The 19,755-nt window shown below is 38.8% G+C and overlaps 1 protein-coding gene across 11 annotated transcripts in view; it reads left to right on the top strand.

Moving 5' to 3' along the window:
• The first annotated feature begins 10,558 nt into the window (after window positions 1–10,558).
• The window catches only part of TULP4 (TUB like protein 4), a 155,291-nt gene continuing 146,094 nt past the window's right edge, over window positions 10,559–19,755 (top strand). For 2 of the 11 annotated variants that reach the window (XM_065057291.1, XM_065057279.1), the window contains exon 1: window positions 10,559–10,696. The gene's annotated coding sequence lies outside the window, so the exon portion shown is untranslated. The other 9 variants (XM_065057290.1, XM_065057280.1, XM_065057285.1 and 6 more) reach the window with 8 other exon arrangements.

The following is a 19,755-nucleotide window of genomic DNA, read 5'->3' as shown; positions in this document are numbered from 1 at the left end:
TATCCATGCAGAAATGTGCTCGAACACACCAAAGAAAATCCACCCAACACCGAAAAACTCTGACAGATAATTGATTAGCCATAAAACTAGCCCCTCAGGAAAGAAACAGCAAGCAAAATTTCTGGATAACTATAGATCAAAGGAGCTGTCTGTCAGAGTTATATAGTTGTTCACTTTTTCTATCACAGAAAAGATGGACCCAGTTGTAAATTACAGGATGTGCAGAATAATGGGTACGCTTGCAGCTGTGAAGAGATCACTTGCAGATAAGAAAATATTGCACATTTCTACAATGTTGCCACTGTCAGCAGTGAGAAGTAAACATACTAAGCAAACCTCTATAATCTGTCAGCATTTTGTGTTGTGTTGCTGTTTTGAAGCTGGAGGAGTGAGATAGGAGGATGAAAGAGAAGGTAGGTAGGTAGGAAAGAGGGGAAAGGGTACTTTTGCCTTGTAACTAGTATTTCCTGTTAATTCTGAAATTGAACAAGATCACAAGGAGTGTAAGGACAAAATTAAGAGAGAGATTGCACTCAATTTTGTCCAAAAATGTACTTGCAATTACGTAGAACTTAGTTGATCTACAGAAGAGCCTATATTTATCGTCAGAACCAACATATCACAAGGACTGGGGAAGGAAGTTTTCTTAATGTTATGCCTATTATTCTGCCTTGCTTCTGTCCTGGATGGGACCATTTTGCCATGTGGAATTATAATGTAGTTTTACTTCTTTTTAATCTCTGTATTCTTCCACATTGGCAACTTTATAGGGTATAAAATGTGTTTTGCATCTGTGTGGTATATATATTATTAGCTGTATAGGTATTTCAGGAGCTGGAGATCCAGAAGCGATGGGTAAACTTGGAACCGGTGATAGCTTGCTGTATCATCAACCAGCTTGAAATTAAGATAGGAAAGAAAAATCTCTCTTCACCTGTAATATGAAGCATGCTCCCTGCATTTGGCTTTGCTTTTGGTCTAAACCGAGACTAATTACATCTTTGAATTTTGGGAAAATTATGAAGTCAGTATAAAAAAACTATGAAAAAAGAGGACTGTTTTTGAGATGGATGTTGACAAGCCATGATGTGGTCAGCATGACAGAGGACAGTGACAGCTTTTTGATGCTGGCCAAGTTGCCATTTCGGCAAGAGCAGCTGCAAACAGCATTTGAGAGGAACAGGAAAGTAGGGCTGAGGAGTGAGCAAAGCTAAGCATCTGAATAAATCTGTCAGGAGGACCAGAGGACCTGGTCTTGGAACTAGTAAATGTTTCCCCTTTTGGATTTGAGTAGTTGTGGTTTTGTTTTGTGGTGTTTGTTTTTGTGTGTGTGTGTGTGTGTGTGTGTGTGTGTGTGTGTGTTTGGTTTTTTAAGCCATTTCTGCCTATTCAGTCTTCTGTGTGACAGCAGGAGCCAAAAGGAGCTGTTGGCTGTGTGAAGAAGGGATTCTGAGGGTGTCTTTCAGAAGGTGGTTCCTAAAGTTTTTTGCTACAAGTATGAAAAACTAGACCAACCTGAAACTGCTTTTTAGATATGCAAAGTTATTCTAGCTCATTTCTTTTAAAAAATGTACTATGAAACTAAAGGAACTATGAAGGTGCTGGAAAGAACTTGTATGGTTTGAATTGCTAACTGTCAGAAGCAACCTGCTATACCTCTCAATTTGAAACAGTGAAGGAGGCTTTCATGTAGTGGATTTTGTCATTATTATTGTAGTTACATGAAGATCATAACCACAAGTCATAGAAACAAAGAGAGAAGACTGATACAAATGCCCTCAGTTTAAGATCAGTGGTCAGACATTGGCAGCACTTTCTCCTTGTTCAAGCTTGAGGTTAGTCAGTTGTGCCAGTATTTCAGTTTCTAGTAGTCAGAAGGCTTGCCTTGGGACATCTGGGTCAGAATCGTAAGTTAGATATGCTGTCTCTCTTGGGTCAAGGGAATATCAAAGTCTGGATTTTTCAGTCTCAAAAACTGCTACACTCAAACCTGACAGGTACATCTCTCCTTAGTCCTAGCACCCAGTACGTAATGATGGTGGTTATGCACATTTGCAATGTCTGTGACGAGATGAACTAATGCCATTATGAAGTAACATGTGCAATTAAAAGAGTGAACAGATTTTAAAATTACAAAAATAGAAATATGTATGAGAATAACTTGTGTGTGCACCAGTAGGTATTGAATGCAATTCATTCTAAGTGTGATTTCTGGCACCAAGTGATTGTTTTTTAATGAAGCAGCCATTTAAATATATGTAAATTGTGTAACAAGTGTAGAGAACATAGACAAAATGCCAGGTCATTAGTTCAATTTCTTGCAGATGTTTGTGAGAAAATCATTAAAAAGTAATAAGTATACAAATCAAATATTAGCAAGGCAATTAAGGGTTTGTTCATGCAAATGTGAACTTATTACCAAATGCAGTGAACTTACTACTCAGAGTTTTTCTGATAGCTTTCAAGACCTGATCATGTTGTATGTAATACCCAGCACTACGTTCAACAGTAATGTTTTTGCTTCTGCCTTATTACTAGAGCTGTGAAAATTAGTTCTCTCTGAGAAGGGAAGATGTTAAACACATTATTTTGGTGAGATTACTTCACCACTTCAAAAAACAGTTCATCTCTATATTAACTATTATAATCTAGTGGAAAAGCAAAATGTCTGCCATTGCTCTATGGTTTTAAGCATGTAGCTTTCCTTTGCCCCAGTGTAGATTTCCCCATCTGTAAATGGGGATAAGAGTACTTACTTTTCTGCTACTGCTACTAAGCAGGACTGTGACCTTTCTTGGTATTCTGTCTGTACAAAACGCACAATGAAAGTCTGTCCTGCTCTCTGTTGGTATTAAAATAAGTATTCTCTAATAAAAGTAAACATTGGGGTACTTCATAACATAGATAGGAAAATATATATTCAGTTGTAGATGTTACTATGCTACTATGTTAGCTTACATGCCTGCATATTAAATCTTACTGTTGATCAAAGATTCTTAGGTCTTCATAGCATCACATCCTGGCTTAACTACAATTATGAATGACAGGTTAGGAATACTCTGTATCTAATATTTGTATATGTATATACACAAATATATATGTGTAGATATATATAAATACGCACACAAAAAAATAACTCCATGTGTGTGCATGTATATATGTTTATGCAGTGCATATATATAATCACTGCAGCTATATCATACTTACCTCATGGGAGAAAAATACCCTTCCTGGCCCAACAATATTTGTTATGATTTAGGGAGGAAAGGGATGATTTTGCAATCCTCGTACTGAGTAGCATCACTGTAGGACTTGAGCAGGTGGTGGGGCTCTCAAGGGGGAACAAACACAGGAAAGTGGGTTGCTAATAAGGATAACCTGACCACTTTTGATATCTGGAACTTATTTTGTGTCCTTTTAAAACTGAGATTAAAATGAACAGTGAGATCTCTAATCCAGCATTCATGAAAGTATTTTTTTTCTTTGTACATAGATCTGCTTTTTATCATTGTATTATCTTTTGCTAAAACCACCAAAAAAAAAAGCCAAAAACCAATCAGTATATTCATTATATCCTTGCAGTGTATTTTCCTACTGTTAAATTGAGCCTGAAATTATTTTTTTTCAGTGGAGTAAAAGAACATACACATTTGTGTTCTTTTGTAGGACTACCCAGAGCAAATGGAGGTATCATGCTGCAATTGTGTTATTTTTAAATAATTAACATTTGATTTTGCAGCAATATCTGTATTTGTTGTATCTTTTACTACAGAGGGTGAGAGTACAGAGACTGATTATTTGGGACTCTGGTGATAAGCTGTTGTTAGAATTCTGGTGCTTAAAACCTTGAATATTTTGGTGGCTTATCTCTCATGTTGTTTCAATAACTCTCTCTTTATTTTTGTATTTGGGTTTTGTCTCCATTGAATTTTGCAAAAAAGAGCATTGCTTAAGCTTTGCTGTGCTGTCCTCATACTTGAACTTCTCATGAGACCACACTTTGAAATGATAAGTTTTGAAGAATGTATATCTATATGGCATGGATTTCTGTAGATTTAAGCTAAAAATATATATATCAGCCATTGAAGCACTTGTCTGAAAAGCCTAGGGACCTTGGAAGTGTTTCCACCAGCTGCTATTTATTTTAATATTCTAATGTAGGCTTTGCAGAGAAAGTTATATTAATTGCTTTTTATATTGTAGACATATTTAAAGGTCTCACTTTGAACAAGGGTTTCATAATGCTAAGTGTCTTACAAAATGCATGAGAAGGGGGACTAACCTGATGTAGCAACTGAAATAGGCAAAAATTGACCGTGTTTGTATAATAGAGTAACATATAGATAGAACCATATCTGTCTCTCCTGGCCATTCTCTGTAACCATTTCAGGTTTAATTTATCACTCGTCAATGTAATTGATCACAACTGTATGTAGTATTCCAGGTGAAGTCTCCCTAGTACCAGTGCAATAGTGTTTATATTCCAGATCTCTCTTGGAAAAAATACTCCCTAGATGCTCCCCTGGGAGTATTAGCTTCTTTCATGATCTCAGCAGATTGATGCCTTATGTATATTCTGCTGACTGGCAGATACAGATTTTTTTTTCCTCCTCTCTTTTCAGTTGATGCCTTCAGTTTGAAATGAACATTTATAAGTCCTCCAGTTCATGATCTTGAACTCTGTACTATCATATTTCATCAAATTTTTTTATTAGTCTGCTTTTGTTGGTTGTCCATTCTTTTCTGAATGATATATATTCTGGTTCTAGTCTGTACTGTTGCTTCTCAAGTTTGTGTCATCAGCAAATTTTGTTAGTACACTCATGTTTTTGTTCTAAGGTCAACTAACAAAAAATATTTAAAAGGTCAGTATCATGACTGATTGTTCAGGGACTCTATATAAAGCCTCGTCAGTCTGTTTTCTTTGGAGCATCATCCACTGCCATCCTTATTAATTTCCTTCCCTTGCCATCTGTACTAAGCCTCATCTCTTCAGTTTAATTAATGTCTCATATGGCACCATTTGAAATGTTAAGTAATGTTAAAAAATACACTAATATATCCCTTGTTTAGTACATCAGTTATCTGACAAAGGAAAAATATGAGAGTTGCATTTCTACTCAGCTTAGTATTGTCACATTTTCTGATTCACCAGTCTTTGTTCATCCCTACAAAAAGCTTTTCAAACCCTTACATGCCATTCACACCAGACAGATAACTCTGAGTTTGCCCTTATTTTTCCCTTTCTTGAATACAGGTACAATGTCTTCTCCTGTACATTCTAGGGTCCACAGACTTGATGTTAAAAAATGTTGCTGCTTTTAATGTGTCTGTTCTTTTAGTATCCTGGGATGATATCTTTTTTTCCCTGTTCAGGTTACTTTAAGCTAATTTAAAAAGGATGCGGGGAACTATACATGGAAGGTTGGAGCTGGTTCCACAACAAAAATGAGGCAGAAGGAAGCTGGAGTGAACACCCAAACATCTCAAGGGTTTGGTTAGTCATCAGCCAGCCTGGCTATTCTCCTCAGCTGCCGAGGAAATCCTTATTCTTTTGGGGAATCTGTCCAGGCAGGCTCACTTGTTTCGCTTTTCTCTGATGTATTCCTCTGCGGTGGAGGAAAACTGCAAGGTTAGGTACATCAAAAGGAAAAGGCCTTTTGGAATTAGTTGAGTGTATAAGGCAAACAAAAATGATTCAAGTTTCCATGTGTAAAAATTATGAGTGAATAGATTTGCATGTAAAAAAAGTGAGCAAGTCTGCATGCAAAACTCTCCAGTGCATTAAAAATGGGATAGTCATTCATACTGGAAATCCAGATAGAGGTGAAGGAGGAAGATGGAGGCAAACAACAACAGTTTACCTGTTGTGACACAAGACATTTAATGAGTACCTGTTCTAGTTCAGGTCCTGTGAGGTAGTGTTCCGCAAGGTGAACTGTTCTTGCCCTCTTTTATTTTTTTTTTTTTTTTAACAACACATAAAGGTAATTTGCTATTTTTTCCTTTCTTTTGAGTGTTTTGATATTTCTCAGCTTTCCTTTCTTTGCTGAAGGACTGAGAAACTGGAGTGAAGTAATGACATGCTTTCATTTGAGTTTTAGGCTTCTTGATTGTGTATCAGATGTACTTGAGAAGGGAGCCCTTTGAAATCTTTGCTTGATCATTTTTGTTATTAATAATATTTAATTTTAACAGCTTGTAATGGAAATAAACTTAATTAAAAGGCTAAATTTCAATGCCTTTATACTGATTAATAGTACCACTGATGGACTTTGGGTTCAAAAGAAAACTAGCAGAAACAGAGCAGAACATAGGAGGGGCAGGGACATCTGAAGAAATCCATCCAGTACTGCCAGCCAGAGACATTTCAGGTTGGGAAACTGAAATTGGAGAAACTTGGTCCAACTCAGGAGTTGCAGAGTAGCAATACTGATGCAGTCTTCTGAAAAGTCACAGGCCAGCGACAGCAAAGGCAGTCATGGTCTGATGGAGGCAGCTCTTGTAGATCATCAATGCAATGAGAGGTATGAGCAGGATTTCCCTCTACATCTCTTGTTCTAGACTGAAGTAGAATAAAATACTTTCTGTTGGCAGTTTAAATAGAATTTAAATGAAGCTTTTTTCAGAAAGTCCAGGCAAACTTTCAATGCAAAGACTTCAGTCCTGCAAACACTTAGGCACATTAGTTTGTTGAACTTGAAGATGTTGATAAGTTTTTATAACAGTGAGGCTTGGGTGTGAATTTAAGTGCATGTCAATGTTGAATTCATTTTGCTTATCTCTTAATGATTACGTCTGAAAGAGGCAAGAACATGGGTTGTTTGTTTGTTTGTTTTTGTGGAAAAAGGCCACTTTCCCCTTGGGTAACTCAAGAACTAGTTTTAGTTTTCCCTTTTTCCTACTTTAGTTATCTGGACTTACTAGATCTCCATCTTTAAATTAAACTGCCTTTGGGATGAGATTAAGTATGAAGAACTACACCCCCAAAAGAGACTTAAAAAAAAAAAGACCCCCCCAAACCCAAAAAAGCCTCTGAGTTAAATTAAGGTATTCAAAAGAATCTTGGCTACATTTGAGTTTTTAGGTGTGCTTCTCCTTTATTATGAAGCATATGCAACACTTCTGGGAAGTGATTGTATGATTAAAAAAGAAACTGCCCTTGACTTTATATATAAACAGTATATAGAGAACTATCAGCTTACCAGTTTGGGGAAGATAATGCCTGCAGAAATCATAGTTTTGACCTTTGCAGGGCTGATGTCACTTGCATTTGGAAGGCAACCAAGTCTTGTGCTTTGTTTTCTGTCCTGACGTATCCAAGCTGTATAAATGAGCATGAATAGAGTGAGCTTGTGAATGGGAAAGAAATAATAAAAAGTGAAATGACATGGGGGAAAAAAAGTTTCTGCAGTGAAAACATTGAATGTGAGTGTGAATATTTTACCTGTAGAGAAAAAAAAAATTGAGATGTTCTGGTTGGGCAGACTAAGGAAGGTGAGTTGAAGAAATTGTTTCCTTGTGTTTTCTTTTTGAAATCAAAAATTTCCACATTCCAAAAAGTTCACATAGTTGCTCATATATAAGTACGATTTATCATCTGCTTTCATGAATGGTCATAGCTGATTATTTTAAAGGTGCCTGCCTTAAAAAAAAAAAAAAAAGGCATTATAAGAGATCTTCCTGAAAAAGGGGCCAGCCTTCGGTTCTGTAGAGGGAAGGGCTGAGAATATGAAAATAATGTTTTATAGAAATGGACAGATGTTGGAGTAACTGCTTACTCTCACAGCTGGTAAGATGTAAAAGCATTGGCCTGGCCATGATTAAAATGAATAGAGCTAAGTTCCTTCTGAAGAGGCATGTCTCTTATTGTCTTTGACTTTAAAATCACAATGTTCCAATAGTAAAAAGGAATTTACAAACTTTTCTGTACAGTTTCTTGACTGATCTTTTATTATCCTGTCAAGTGGGATAAGTAACTAAGGTTTTCTTTAGATCAGTAGTACTAAGAAGTGAGTAGAGAGACAACTTTTTTAAAAAAATCTTTATCTTAGGCTTCATAATAAAATTAAAAATGTTCTATGATACAATGTTTTTGGTAAACACAATTTTAGGTTAATATGTCTGTGAATTTGTACTGCTGAAGTTTCACTAAACGTTCCAGTTGGACTGCTGAAATGTTTATGCTCTTAGCTCCATAACATAATGAACTGGTCCTTTGGGTAAAGTTCATTACACTGCAGGAAGGCATGGAGTAGACTAGTGAAGGAAAAGGTGGTCTCTCCCCTTTGAGATTTGTTTTTTACGTATCTTTTTCTTAAATACTTTGGAGCATGAATTAAGAGCGTTTTAAAATGCTTGATTATCCTAAAGGTGTACTTTGAGTCACAGGAAAAGTACAAAATAGTAGTTGCACTGAACTGGGCCATGCAGTAGTGGTATTTCCCTAAGTGTGATCTCCCTCTGCATTTGTAGAGCAGCAGGCAAGTTAAAAGAGCATGTGTTATTGCTATAAATAATAGAAGTTTTGACTTGTGTTTTCACCTTTCAAGCTGAGGCCTTGTCTTAACTGCAAGGATGCTCCTGGGTTCTAGTCACTTGGATTACAGACTTGATTTGAGATTGCTGTTGCTCCCATGCTGCACATGGGTGAGTGCTGTAGTCCGTCCCTGATGTGGAGTCAGGTCTTGCTGATTCAGACACACACAAAAAATATGGGGAATTGCTCCCCCATTGCAAGGCTTGAACATAGCCTGAAGTATCTGGTTCTAGTTGTATCTTTTGCGTATACGTGTGAATTTGGTTGTGGAAAATAAATATGTTGATAGAATGAGCTGTAGCAATGATACAAGAGTTCATCTTCCTGTGTGTTTTTCTTCAGTCCTCAACATGTGCAGGATGGGTAGGACTCCTGCAAGTCATGGTGATAGTTTGTAGAGTCTGGTGAACAACCACCAGACAGTTTTCTCTTGTGATTATGAACCCAGCTATGGAAAACTCCTTATGCAGCTGAGAGGAGGGACTAGTCAGCAACACTGTTACACTGTGCCACTGGTGCAGAGAACAGGATTACAAACGGGGTTAAAGCTGCAGTTGAGTTTCGGAAACCTCTGTGATATCTTTTACTCTGCTTCCTAAAGTTATTATAATTCTTACGATTGCCTGTAAGTTAGGAATTGAGTTAAGGCACAGATGCTTAAGGTAAATGCAATAATTCAGTGATGCAATGGTTTTAACTGTTTTGGCTACTTGAAATTTTCTAATGAAGAAGTAATCCAAATATAATAAATGTAAACCTGCCAGTAAGGGTGGTGGTGGTGGTGGTGATGGTTGTCTTTTGCCATATCTGGGAGGTAACTCGGGGACTCTGGTCTTCACAGTTCACCAGTTGATAATAACTGCTGTAACACATCCAGAAATGGAGTCCTAACTCCCTGATAACTTTTTATTGCACTTCAGCTATGGGACTGTTATTCTGCCTTTAGATATGCCCAAGGATTTAGCCTGTGTAGTGCAAATGAAAACCTTCAGGAAAAAAAGCAACTAGTTTCCAAATGAAAATTATGTTAACAGACATCTATAACTAGCTCTAACACATTCTCAGGCTTCAGGTTTTCACAGACCTGGATGGTCTATGGCACAGAATTTGACCCCTTCATGTATAGCTTGTAAGATAAAATCCTTACAGGGAACAGTGTGAAGAATATTTGCCTCTTTAGTTTCTGAAATGGTCAGTAAGTTTTAATTACCAAAGCAAGCAGGGCATTGGGCCTTTTCAATTCTTGCTCCCTATGTGCTATTATTTAGCAGGTTTGTTCATGAAACCAGGAACAAACTATAACTATCAGATCTAAAGTACTAAGTGCTTTGCACTTTTTATGTTTGGGCATTACGTTGCTGCTTTCTGAAGAGAATGTGCACTGAATGGGGTACCTGAATACAACTTCAGAGATTGTTTGCAATACAAATCCCTTTCTACTGAAGCTTCTCCAGCTCTTGTAGTGTTGATATCTCTGGACTGAATCTGGAATTGCCAAGTTTGAGGATAAAGACATACCCTCCCACAAGACACCACATTGACTCATTATTGTAAGCCTTATTTTCTGGGAGTGAAGGTTACACTTAGTGTGGAATGCTGGTCAACGCGGGTAATTTTCACTCACTGAGGCTTTTGGTGTAAGTCAAAATGCAGGGATGTAGTGGTGCCAGTGCCCATGACTTTTGCTGGGAGGAGTTCTGATGCCCCAGCTATTGACACCAGCTTCTTTTCCCTTTCTCTTTGTTAGCTCTGCAGGTAGAAGGAAAAAGTTATCAAATAACCCCCAGTACCATATACAGCCTTGGCTTTCTGTAGCGCATACTGTGATTTATTTTCCAGAGGAAGGTAAAGGGCTGAGGGGGGACGGGGAACGGGGACGCGGGGGCGGCAGCCTTGGCCCCCCCACGGCTGTTTCCCCTTGTTAAACGAGCTGTTATCACGTCGCGCTCCAGTGTCACGCTGTCACGGTGCTGCCCGGCCCCCGGTAGCGGGCTGTGGCTCCGCGGGGGAGGGCTTGGGGCACCCAGAGCGGCCCCGGCGGCGCCCGGCGCTGCGGGAGACACGGCGGGGGCGGAGCCGGGCCGGGGAAGTGTGGTGGTCACGTGGCGGGGTCACGTGGCGGGGGAGTCGGGCCCAGCCGCCGCCGCTCCGGTAGCGGTGAGAGACGGAGCCGGGAGGGCGGGCAGGGAGGGAGGGAGAGGGAGGTGCGCGGGGCCTGGGCGGGCGCGGGCGCGGGGAGGGAGCCCGGGGGTGCGAGTGGCTGCCGCCCGGTCCGCCGTCGCGTCGCGCCCCGCCGAGGTGAGTGCCGGGGGGGCGATGCTCGGGGCAGGGCCGCAGGGCGGGGGCGCCGCCGGGGGCGGGGTGGGCCGGGCCGAGCTGAGCCGAGCCGAGCCGGGGGCTGCGTGGGGCCGCGGGCGGCTGCGGGGCCGTTTCCCTTTTGTTCCGGTGGGCACCTGCGTACCTCCGAGCGCGCGGGCCAGCGGCCGGCAGAGCGGTCCGTTTTTTGGGGGGTGGGGGGGTCCCGGGGCGCCCCCGGCACGCGCGCATCCGTAGCGCGCCGCGCGCTGCACCCTTTCTGTGGCGGTTCCCCCGCGCGCCCAACGGCCACCGGGCGGGCTAAGCCGCGGCCGCCGGCTGGCGCCCATCCTGCCTCCCCCGGCAGCCTCGGGAACGGGGGACGGGCTGGAAACCCTGATCCTTCACTCGTACCTGCGGCTCCAGGCGCTCTGAAAGCCGGGCGGCGGGGTGGTCCTCGCCCTCTTCTGGAGGCCGCTGCTCCGCCTGGCCCAGCGGCCGGGGTCTGGCTGCGGCCAGCGCTCCGGGAGCTGCGGGCGGCGGCGGGCCGGGTAGCAGCGGCGCTGCCGCCGGCATCACCTGTGACCCTCCGCGCATTGCCTGTAGCGCTGATGTTTTTTTTTCCTTTTTTTTCCAACACTCCCCCACGTCCCGCTTTTCTCGGGGGGCGGGGCGGGGTAGATGTTCAGGAAATTTGCCCTGCGATACGTTAAAATTCGTTTAGTGTGTGCAACTCCTTCGTATTCTTTTGCTTCTTCACATCATACCTTTTAGTAATTGTTTGCGTGCAAACATGTTCGAGCATCCTGGCTTCCAAAAGGTTCCTGAGAAGGGAAGGAATCGCTTACCTATTCAGTACTTAAATTTGACTCAAACAGTAAAACATACGATTAAACCAGCTGTATGGAGTCAGATCAAAGGTCCATCTAGTTTAGATTCCAGTTTCTGCAAGTGGCACAGAGCAGATGCTTAGGAAACACCATAACAACAGTGTGAGCATGCTGTGAAGCTTTGGGAAACCAGCCAGGCCTCTAGCAATTTGAGGTTAACGGACTTCCGAAGTCAAATGTGATGTTTCAGTATTTAAGAGCCCTTTTTCTAACGTGACTTAGTTATACATGTTTTCAAAAAAGAACAAGACAAAGGCCTGACAATAGGAAGGGTTTTTCCTTGCCTTTTTTTAAAAAAATGCACTCATTATTGTTGTAGGCAATTTCATTTTGCCAGGATGAAATACGCCTGTCCAGGGATTACTGATTCATGAGCAAAATATTGTGTTTTCAATAGGTAAGAGGTATTTGCAATGGATATTTTCTACACATGTAGGAGCTGCAAATAATGAATTTGTTTTTTAATGTCTGCTTTTACAAATCATTTGTGAAATTTAAGTCTTAAAACCTAAAATATCTGTTTAATAAAATGGAATATAGTAAGAATTTGCTCAAAATACAAGTGTTTTATCGTAATACAACATTGACAGCTTTGAATATGATTATTTGAATATGATCCACTAACATTTAACTATTAACTATTTCAGCTTAAAGTTACCTTATATAAAAGGAGAAGGTTTATTATGCAACAGATTTCTCATTGCATCAAGATTTCTGGTAAAATTATTTCAATAATACCATAATAGATTCTTCCATAATAGTGAAATCCTGGTTATCTCTAGGGATGCTAGCTATCAACTTGATCCTGCAATCCTAATTCAAGAAGCAGCTTAGTGCCAGGAGCTCCTAACCTGATTGCTCTCATAAGGAATATTTGTATGAGTGGGCTTTGTACATTCAGAGGCAATGTGAATGTCAAGCAAAGCAGAGCTATTTAAAAAATATGCATATCCCCCCACACCCCTGGTGGAACTTTATAAGAAGGTTGTTATCAGTTTCTTGAGGGCTGAAAGGAGGTAGTGGGTTGAGGTGTGTATGTAAAGATAGATATTTAAAAGATTAAGAATAGCTTGGAAGACTGACAGCTATAACTGATGTGAATGACTTTCATGGAAATATGTTTGTTTTTTTTTTTGTTCTGTTTTTTGTACAACGCACCACTGCTTCTAACAACAGACTGTGGAAATTGTTCTCACCTAGTCAACAGATGTTTATTCTAGAATGCTTAACATATTACACTATTCTGTGAAAACCTTACTCACTTTGAACTCTGCTCAGCTCCTGGTGGACAGTTTAAAGTATTCAATATGTTTTCTTCAGTAAGCTGATGAATAGATTTAAATGGTTCTATTGTAAGCTTACATCAAGAAAACTGTTACAGCACAACTTTCCTTAGCTTACTGAATCATTTTTATCTCAAAAAAAAGATTCATTCAGCTGAGGTTTCAAATATTTTTTTTTACAACTAGCCTCTAGAAAAAGTTGTACTTGTTTTATGTAATTATTAAGCATACTTATAATACACAGCTTTTAACAGTACTTTTTATTACTAGGTCTCAAAGTGCCTTGCAGAAGAATTCAGTGTAATTATTCTCTTCTTATCTAAGGGTAATTATTCTCATCTAGTGCTCATAAAGAGATCATTGTCTGCCTGTGGTCGCTTAAGAAACTTTATAAGAAGGTCTAACAATAAAATCAGATTTTTTAAATTTAGCTTGTTTTACAGTAAAACCCCACAAACTCACTTGTTTTGTACAGCTTTCTCTTGTAGCATTTTTATGTCGTTTAATGATGCCGGAGGTAATTTCATAATTTACCTCTATACTAAGGTTGGAAGCTAAGTTCGTGCTTTAAGTAGAACAGACTTCTGAGTGTGAGAAGAGACCCTCCTGAAGACTTAACTGAATTAGTTGATGAGTTAGAATAATTCAGGACAGTTTCTGTTAAGGTGATCGAAGTAGTAATGGTGCATGTCTCTAGTTCATTTTCCAGGGAGCTTGGCTGCTAAGAGAGTTTGTACAGATGTCTCAGGAAAAAAAGGTGTGTGATTATGTGAATGAGTGAGCTACATGGCTAACATCCTCATATCTTCTTGGTTTTCCTTCATTTCCACTTTGCAGAACTGTTAGAAATGGTACAGAATCTTGCATTTGATGGTTTGTTTGTTTTACTGGAACCACCAGTTCCAGTCACCCACCCAGTATCCCATTTTTGTAATGCATCTGGTAGGAGTACAAACTTCTGATGGTAGAGGTGTGAAGTACACAACCTTTGATTATTGTTTTCCAACTACCTCTGTCTTTTAGGATGTGCAGATGATTATCAGTAATTATATTATTGATGCATTTTAATAATTTAGTTTTGCACTCGAGGTCTTCCACTGGGTTTATATATTCCAAAATAGGTCAGAAAGCCATTTAAAAAAAAAATTAAGTCAAGACAATACATTAAAGCATTGTCATTTAGGGATAACACACAAATTAGGAAATGTATGAAATAATTGGTAATGGAAGGATTATAATTTGGAAACCATATGGTATACTATATACTAAATACTATGCAAACTGTGTTCCCAGATAGCATAATGCTGTCCAGAAATGTGAGCTCATATAACTTAAATCTAAGCTGTAAACCCTTTATTAAAGGGGCTGAAGGCAGCCCTACTGTAATGAAATATTTGTCAGCAGTCTTACAGGTGTAGTCAGTAATTTCAGTTGGCTCTCTGTTAAACAATGCCTGTTTGTTGGCAGTCTGGCATCTAGAGTCCAGTCAGATCTGTGTGGGTTCAGATTATTTGGAAAAAAGGTTCAAGAGGAAATTATTTGAGAGGTCCAGTTCCAAGAAGTTGTTTTTCTGCTTGTTTCTGTATTCATTGTTTTTGTGTGACTTTTGTTTTGATCTGTGCTTTTGTATTTCATCCATTATTTCTGTGTTGTGTTGTTTTTAACTAATGCCTTTGTTTACATAATTTTACAGTACTTAAAACTTTAATATCTTTTAAATGGTGTATGATAATAGTTTTCACTTTGTACTTATAATCATGAAAGACCTTAGTATTGCTCAGCTGCACATTGTATCCTTGACAGCTATAAAGGATCAAAGCCGATCTGGAGAACCTTTGACTGGAAAGCTGGGCTGTTTGTGTAGTGTGGAGGTCCTGATTCATTTGTTATTGTTGCTTTCTCCATAGTTTCAGAGCTAGCAGACCCAGCTGGTAGTTGTATACTTTCCTGGTACCCTGGGTTTGAATAGACGCAAACATCTTCCTTGTCTAGGGCAAAGTACTCTTCATGAAGTGTGTACTTGAAGATAAACTCTCCCATTAGAATATAAATGTCTAGCTCTTCTCAGCACTAATATCACTCCATCCTATCAGTTCGTTGCTTTGTACGTGTGATGGAATAGATTCCTCTCCTTTGATGACACTCTTCTCATTAAATATTTGTTGAAGCAAATATCTTGCAGCTAAACTGGTTTCTAAATAAAATCTTCATGTATTTCTTCTTTCATGAGTTTGAATAATAATTGCAAAGTAAAATTTGGAAGAAGGCCAGACCCATTCACATAGCCATTGAAAAAAAATTGCCACAAATACTTTAACAATGTTACCTGGTACCATTTAAGCAGACAAAAACCAGAAAGGAGCCGTAAATGTGGGACACAATATGAAAGAAAATAATCTTTCTGCATGTATACTATTAATAAGAATACTTTAGAAGAGCAGTATTTTTGAAGATAGGTAGCAAATAAAGTTATTGCCAAAAGCAAAGGTTGGCTGCCTGCTGTGATTGTGATGGATCACAGTCCACAGGAGGCTCCTTAGTTGGAGAAAGACAAAATTCTTAAATTGTGAGAGGGAGAGTTTTGGTGCAGTATCTAGTACAGTGGTAATGCTCGTCCCTTGGGCATCCAGGCATTACTAGCAATGTTTTTGTTGCCCATCCTTGATGAAGAACAGATGTCCCTATTCTAATGGCATGGTGGAATGACTTCTAGGAAATCCTTTCAGTTGTAAATAACTAAAAAATCAGACGCAACTCCAAAGATCTGCCTGTCTAAAATCTGAGTAAAATACACAAAAGGGAGATTGACTAACACAAGTTCTCTCTTACAGATAATATGGACTGTGAATAATAAAAAAATATGAAGAATGTTACTCATAAAGCTGTTTTAAGTAGAACTTGAAAGGGGAGTGAATTGAGCTAAGGGAGAAGGAGGAGGAGTTATATATTTGTGGTATCTTTCCCAGCTCTCATGATTGATGTAAATATATTAAGAACTGTTACTATTAATGTATAAATAACTTGGCTGCCATACAAATGCCCTACATAGTGTTTGGAAATGAGGGAATTGGACATTGTAGGTGTTGAACCAGCTTTGATATTTTACCTTCCTTTTTTCCAGGCACAAAAATGCTGATCTAGAATGATATATCAGCTCAGACCAAAGGTGTTTCTACATCAATATCTTGTTTTTAACAGATGCCTATGGAAGAGTATCGTAGGATGTGCAAATAGCTCAATATCTGAAGGAAGTATCACTGGCTTCTAACAGGGTGCAGTTTAAGGGTGTCTGGGCAGGTGATTTGTTATTTAATAATTCAACGTAATTTATGACACAAGAATGATGGAATTATGAGTGTCCATTTTTAGTTAGGCTGTTGCCAGCTTAGGAGTTACAGTCTTCCACTCCTTTCATTCTGCATGGTGTAAGACCATGTTATTTTAATTTGTAAAACTTGATATCAAACTTGCATGGATAAAGTTGAGTGCTTGATGTGTGCATATGGAATGCCAGTCCTTCTGTGCAGACTCTTTTATTTACTGAGAAATATAAAAATGAACTCTTCATAAAATCTCAGTTTCAGTCATGTGCAGTTTATTTAAACATTGCATTTCTCTTAAAATGGAACCTGAGAAGTGCTTATAGCTAGTTTTGATCTTACCAATCTCTCTTTTTGTAAAGACTATGGGTTTCATATCTCTATATTAATTGCATCTGTAGAACCATTGAAAGCATAAAAAGCTTGGTTTTGAAAAATAATTGCCAAGTTTGTGTTAGGTTTCTGTAGTTGAGTAGCAGAGGAGAGGTATTATGCCAATATTTGTCAAATAGTCATGAAAAAAACCGAAATTCCTGATAATTTGGAAACAGGACGATGTGTAAATGAAATGGCTCTTTCCTATGGCCAATGCTTGAACTTTAACTTAGTCTGTTAACAGCGATACAAATCGAACATGTTTGATTTGTCTTTCCAGACTTGGATTGCTCTGGAGACTTCTGAGGACTTTTACAGCTTGATATGGATTTATTTCTGATTTGGATTCCTCTTTCCTCCTCTTGTGTGTTAGGGTTTGTTAGCAGATCTTTGAAGATGTTTGATGCCTAAGGCAAAGGATCCTTTATGGTAGCATATATTTTTTTTCTTTTTTAAAAATTGTTTAGAGCAGAAAATGGAGCTACAGTTCCCTTTGCCCAGTAGGTCCTTACAAATTTAATTAGATAAAGCAATGAAAATGGTTCAATCTAAAAGAGAGATTTAAATAAATGCATTTGAATATTATAATGACATGGCAAACTATGCAGTGAAAGTCTGCTATCTTGCGTGAATGATCGAGGGATAAAATTAAACCAGTTCATCTTACAGGTATGTGATTTGGAACCTTTTGCTGTTTTTCCAAAGCAGAGATGAAGATATTAAAAAAGGAGGGGGGCAAAAATTATTAAAGGGATGTGGGAAGAGACATGGTTCTTCTAAAGATACCTATAGCAAGCCCTATTATGAATTGCAATAGACCACCATGACAAAGAATTAGTCTGTTTCCTTCAAAAACAAAAACTTAAGTGCAGCAACAGGGTTCTACTAAAACCATGTACAAACCATAAGATTAAGTGACTAAGTCTTCTTTCTTGGAGTTTCAGACTTTCCAGAGGTGGATTCCTTCCAGATTTTGCCAGCCTACTGAGGAGACATTCTCTCTTCCTATATACCAGTAGAATAACCCTGTGGAACATGTATTAAATCCAATATACATTATTTCCCAGTGTTGCAAGATAATTTTTGAATTTGAAAGTCTGTTCACTGGCCCTGTAATGAGAATGAGGAAAGTATGCTGTATAAAAAAGTATAAATTCAGCTCGGTATGTGTGCCTAGGGGTGCACTTGTACACTATTAGTCTCTCCCTTGTATTTCCAGGAAGTTAAGTACTTCTTTTTATTAATAAAGGAATTGGAAATTGCCCTTTCTTCGAAGGATTTAAATGAGAGACTGCTGATTAGAGAATGGTGTAGCTTAGGAGAGGAGGAAGATTATGTGGAAAATTCTCATAATACAATTTCATTTTCAGTGCTGCGTTGGTGGGTTTTGCTATCGTCATTATTAATACAGGGAGCAGAGGAGCTGAATACTGGTTGTTCTGGGCTAAAAGTTACCAGTAATGCTGAAAGATTTCATAAAAGATAGTGTCCTATTTTTCACAAGATGCAACAGTAAAGTCTTTTGTCACTGTCATAGGGAGGTTATATTCCAAACATTGGATAGTCAGTTGTCTCCTTCCCTCTTTGGAGTTTGGTTTAAATACTTCTAGTGTGAGGAGCTTCTGCTTGGTTTGCAAGATGGGAATTTGTGTCCTTGTCATCCAAGGATGAATGTGAAAACCAAAAAATGACTGGCATTTACTTTATGTAGGGTAGAGAATGAAAACTCTCCCAAAACAATCAAATGACCTCTGCATGGGAAATGATAATATGATGTTGATAGTGTCTCCAGGAGTAGATCTGCTGCTAGTCCATTTTTGGTTAAGGAAGATATAATGCGTTATGAGAATTTGGATCATATTGATTTGCCTCCAGCTGCGTTGCCACAGTTTTGACAGATATCATGGCTGATGACTGAGTGTCCATACTGATGCGTAACTTTCTATTTGTTTTCACTTATGTCTCCTTCTGCTTTGTTTTGTTGCTGTGTAGACTAAGATCTCATTGCTTTCTTAGCCTAACACTTGCTCAGGCTCTTGGAATAATTTTTCTTCCTTGGAGTATCCTAAGAGGTTTGGGTTGTTGCCTTCTTTGCTGGCAGGACTGGTGTGGAAGAACTGAATGAAAGACCTTGAAATACTGACAATGCTCACTTCTGTTTCTGTTTTGATTGCCCCAAATGTCATTTTTGAATGTACTTCTCTGTGTGGGTTGATAACACTATTGATAAGAATAGGCTTGAGGTGATGCATGTTGAATGGAGAAAGCACTAGAGAACAGGACTTCTTTGAGTTTGTGTCCTTTATTAGGCTGGGTTTTTCTGCGGGAGTGGGGTAGTGTGTGTTTTTTGTGTGTCTTTTTTTTTTTTTTTCCGAATAGCTAGGACCATTTCTTCCATTCTTTCTGGTTAAGAGTTGTGACCCTGTTTCCTGGATGCTGATATTGTTATTGTATTTGCCTTCACTGAAATTTACAATTTTGCAATTTTGTGGTATGCTAGGCAAGACTGTTTTGTTATTGCTTCCTTGTTTCCTCTACATCTTTATAGCAAATTTAGTTACGAAAGAAATCTTGTGGGTTTTTTTTGTTTTATTTTAAAGCACCTTATTATGTTAGCTGATCTAAAAATCTATCAGGAAGATTGCCCCAACTTAAAAATAAATAACAATTGCACATAGATATACTTGGCCATGCAGCAAGATCTATTTTCAGAAAAGGGTTCTGTCCTATTTTCACTTAATTTTAATGATCTGGAATTTTACCTTCATTTAAGAAATCCTAATTAATTTTGACATATTTTCCAGTGCTTCCTAATAGATAAATGCATACATCCTCTGGATCAGATCTCAGAACCATTTGTGTAAGGGAATCCCTGCTTATCTGTCAGATAACCTCAGGTATTCTAATAATTCCTAGTATATTTGAAGTTCTGCCTCTGCTTGTTTGTTGTTTACTCTAGCAAGGTCTTGTGATTGGGAGGTGATGTATGCTGTAGGAGGTTGCTGCCATATAAATACAACATATTAAAAAGCAAGTGCAAGCCTATGTAGATG

The sequence above is a fragment of the Columba livia genome, chromosome 3 (assembly GCF_036013475.1).
Source record: "Columba livia isolate bColLiv1 breed racing homer chromosome 3, bColLiv1.pat.W.v2, whole genome shotgun sequence".
NCBI lineage: Eukaryota > Metazoa > Chordata > Aves > Columbiformes > Columbidae > Columba > Columba livia.
The sequence above is the reverse complement of the archived record's forward strand: the minus strand, read 5'-3'. Positions and strand labels throughout refer to the sequence as shown.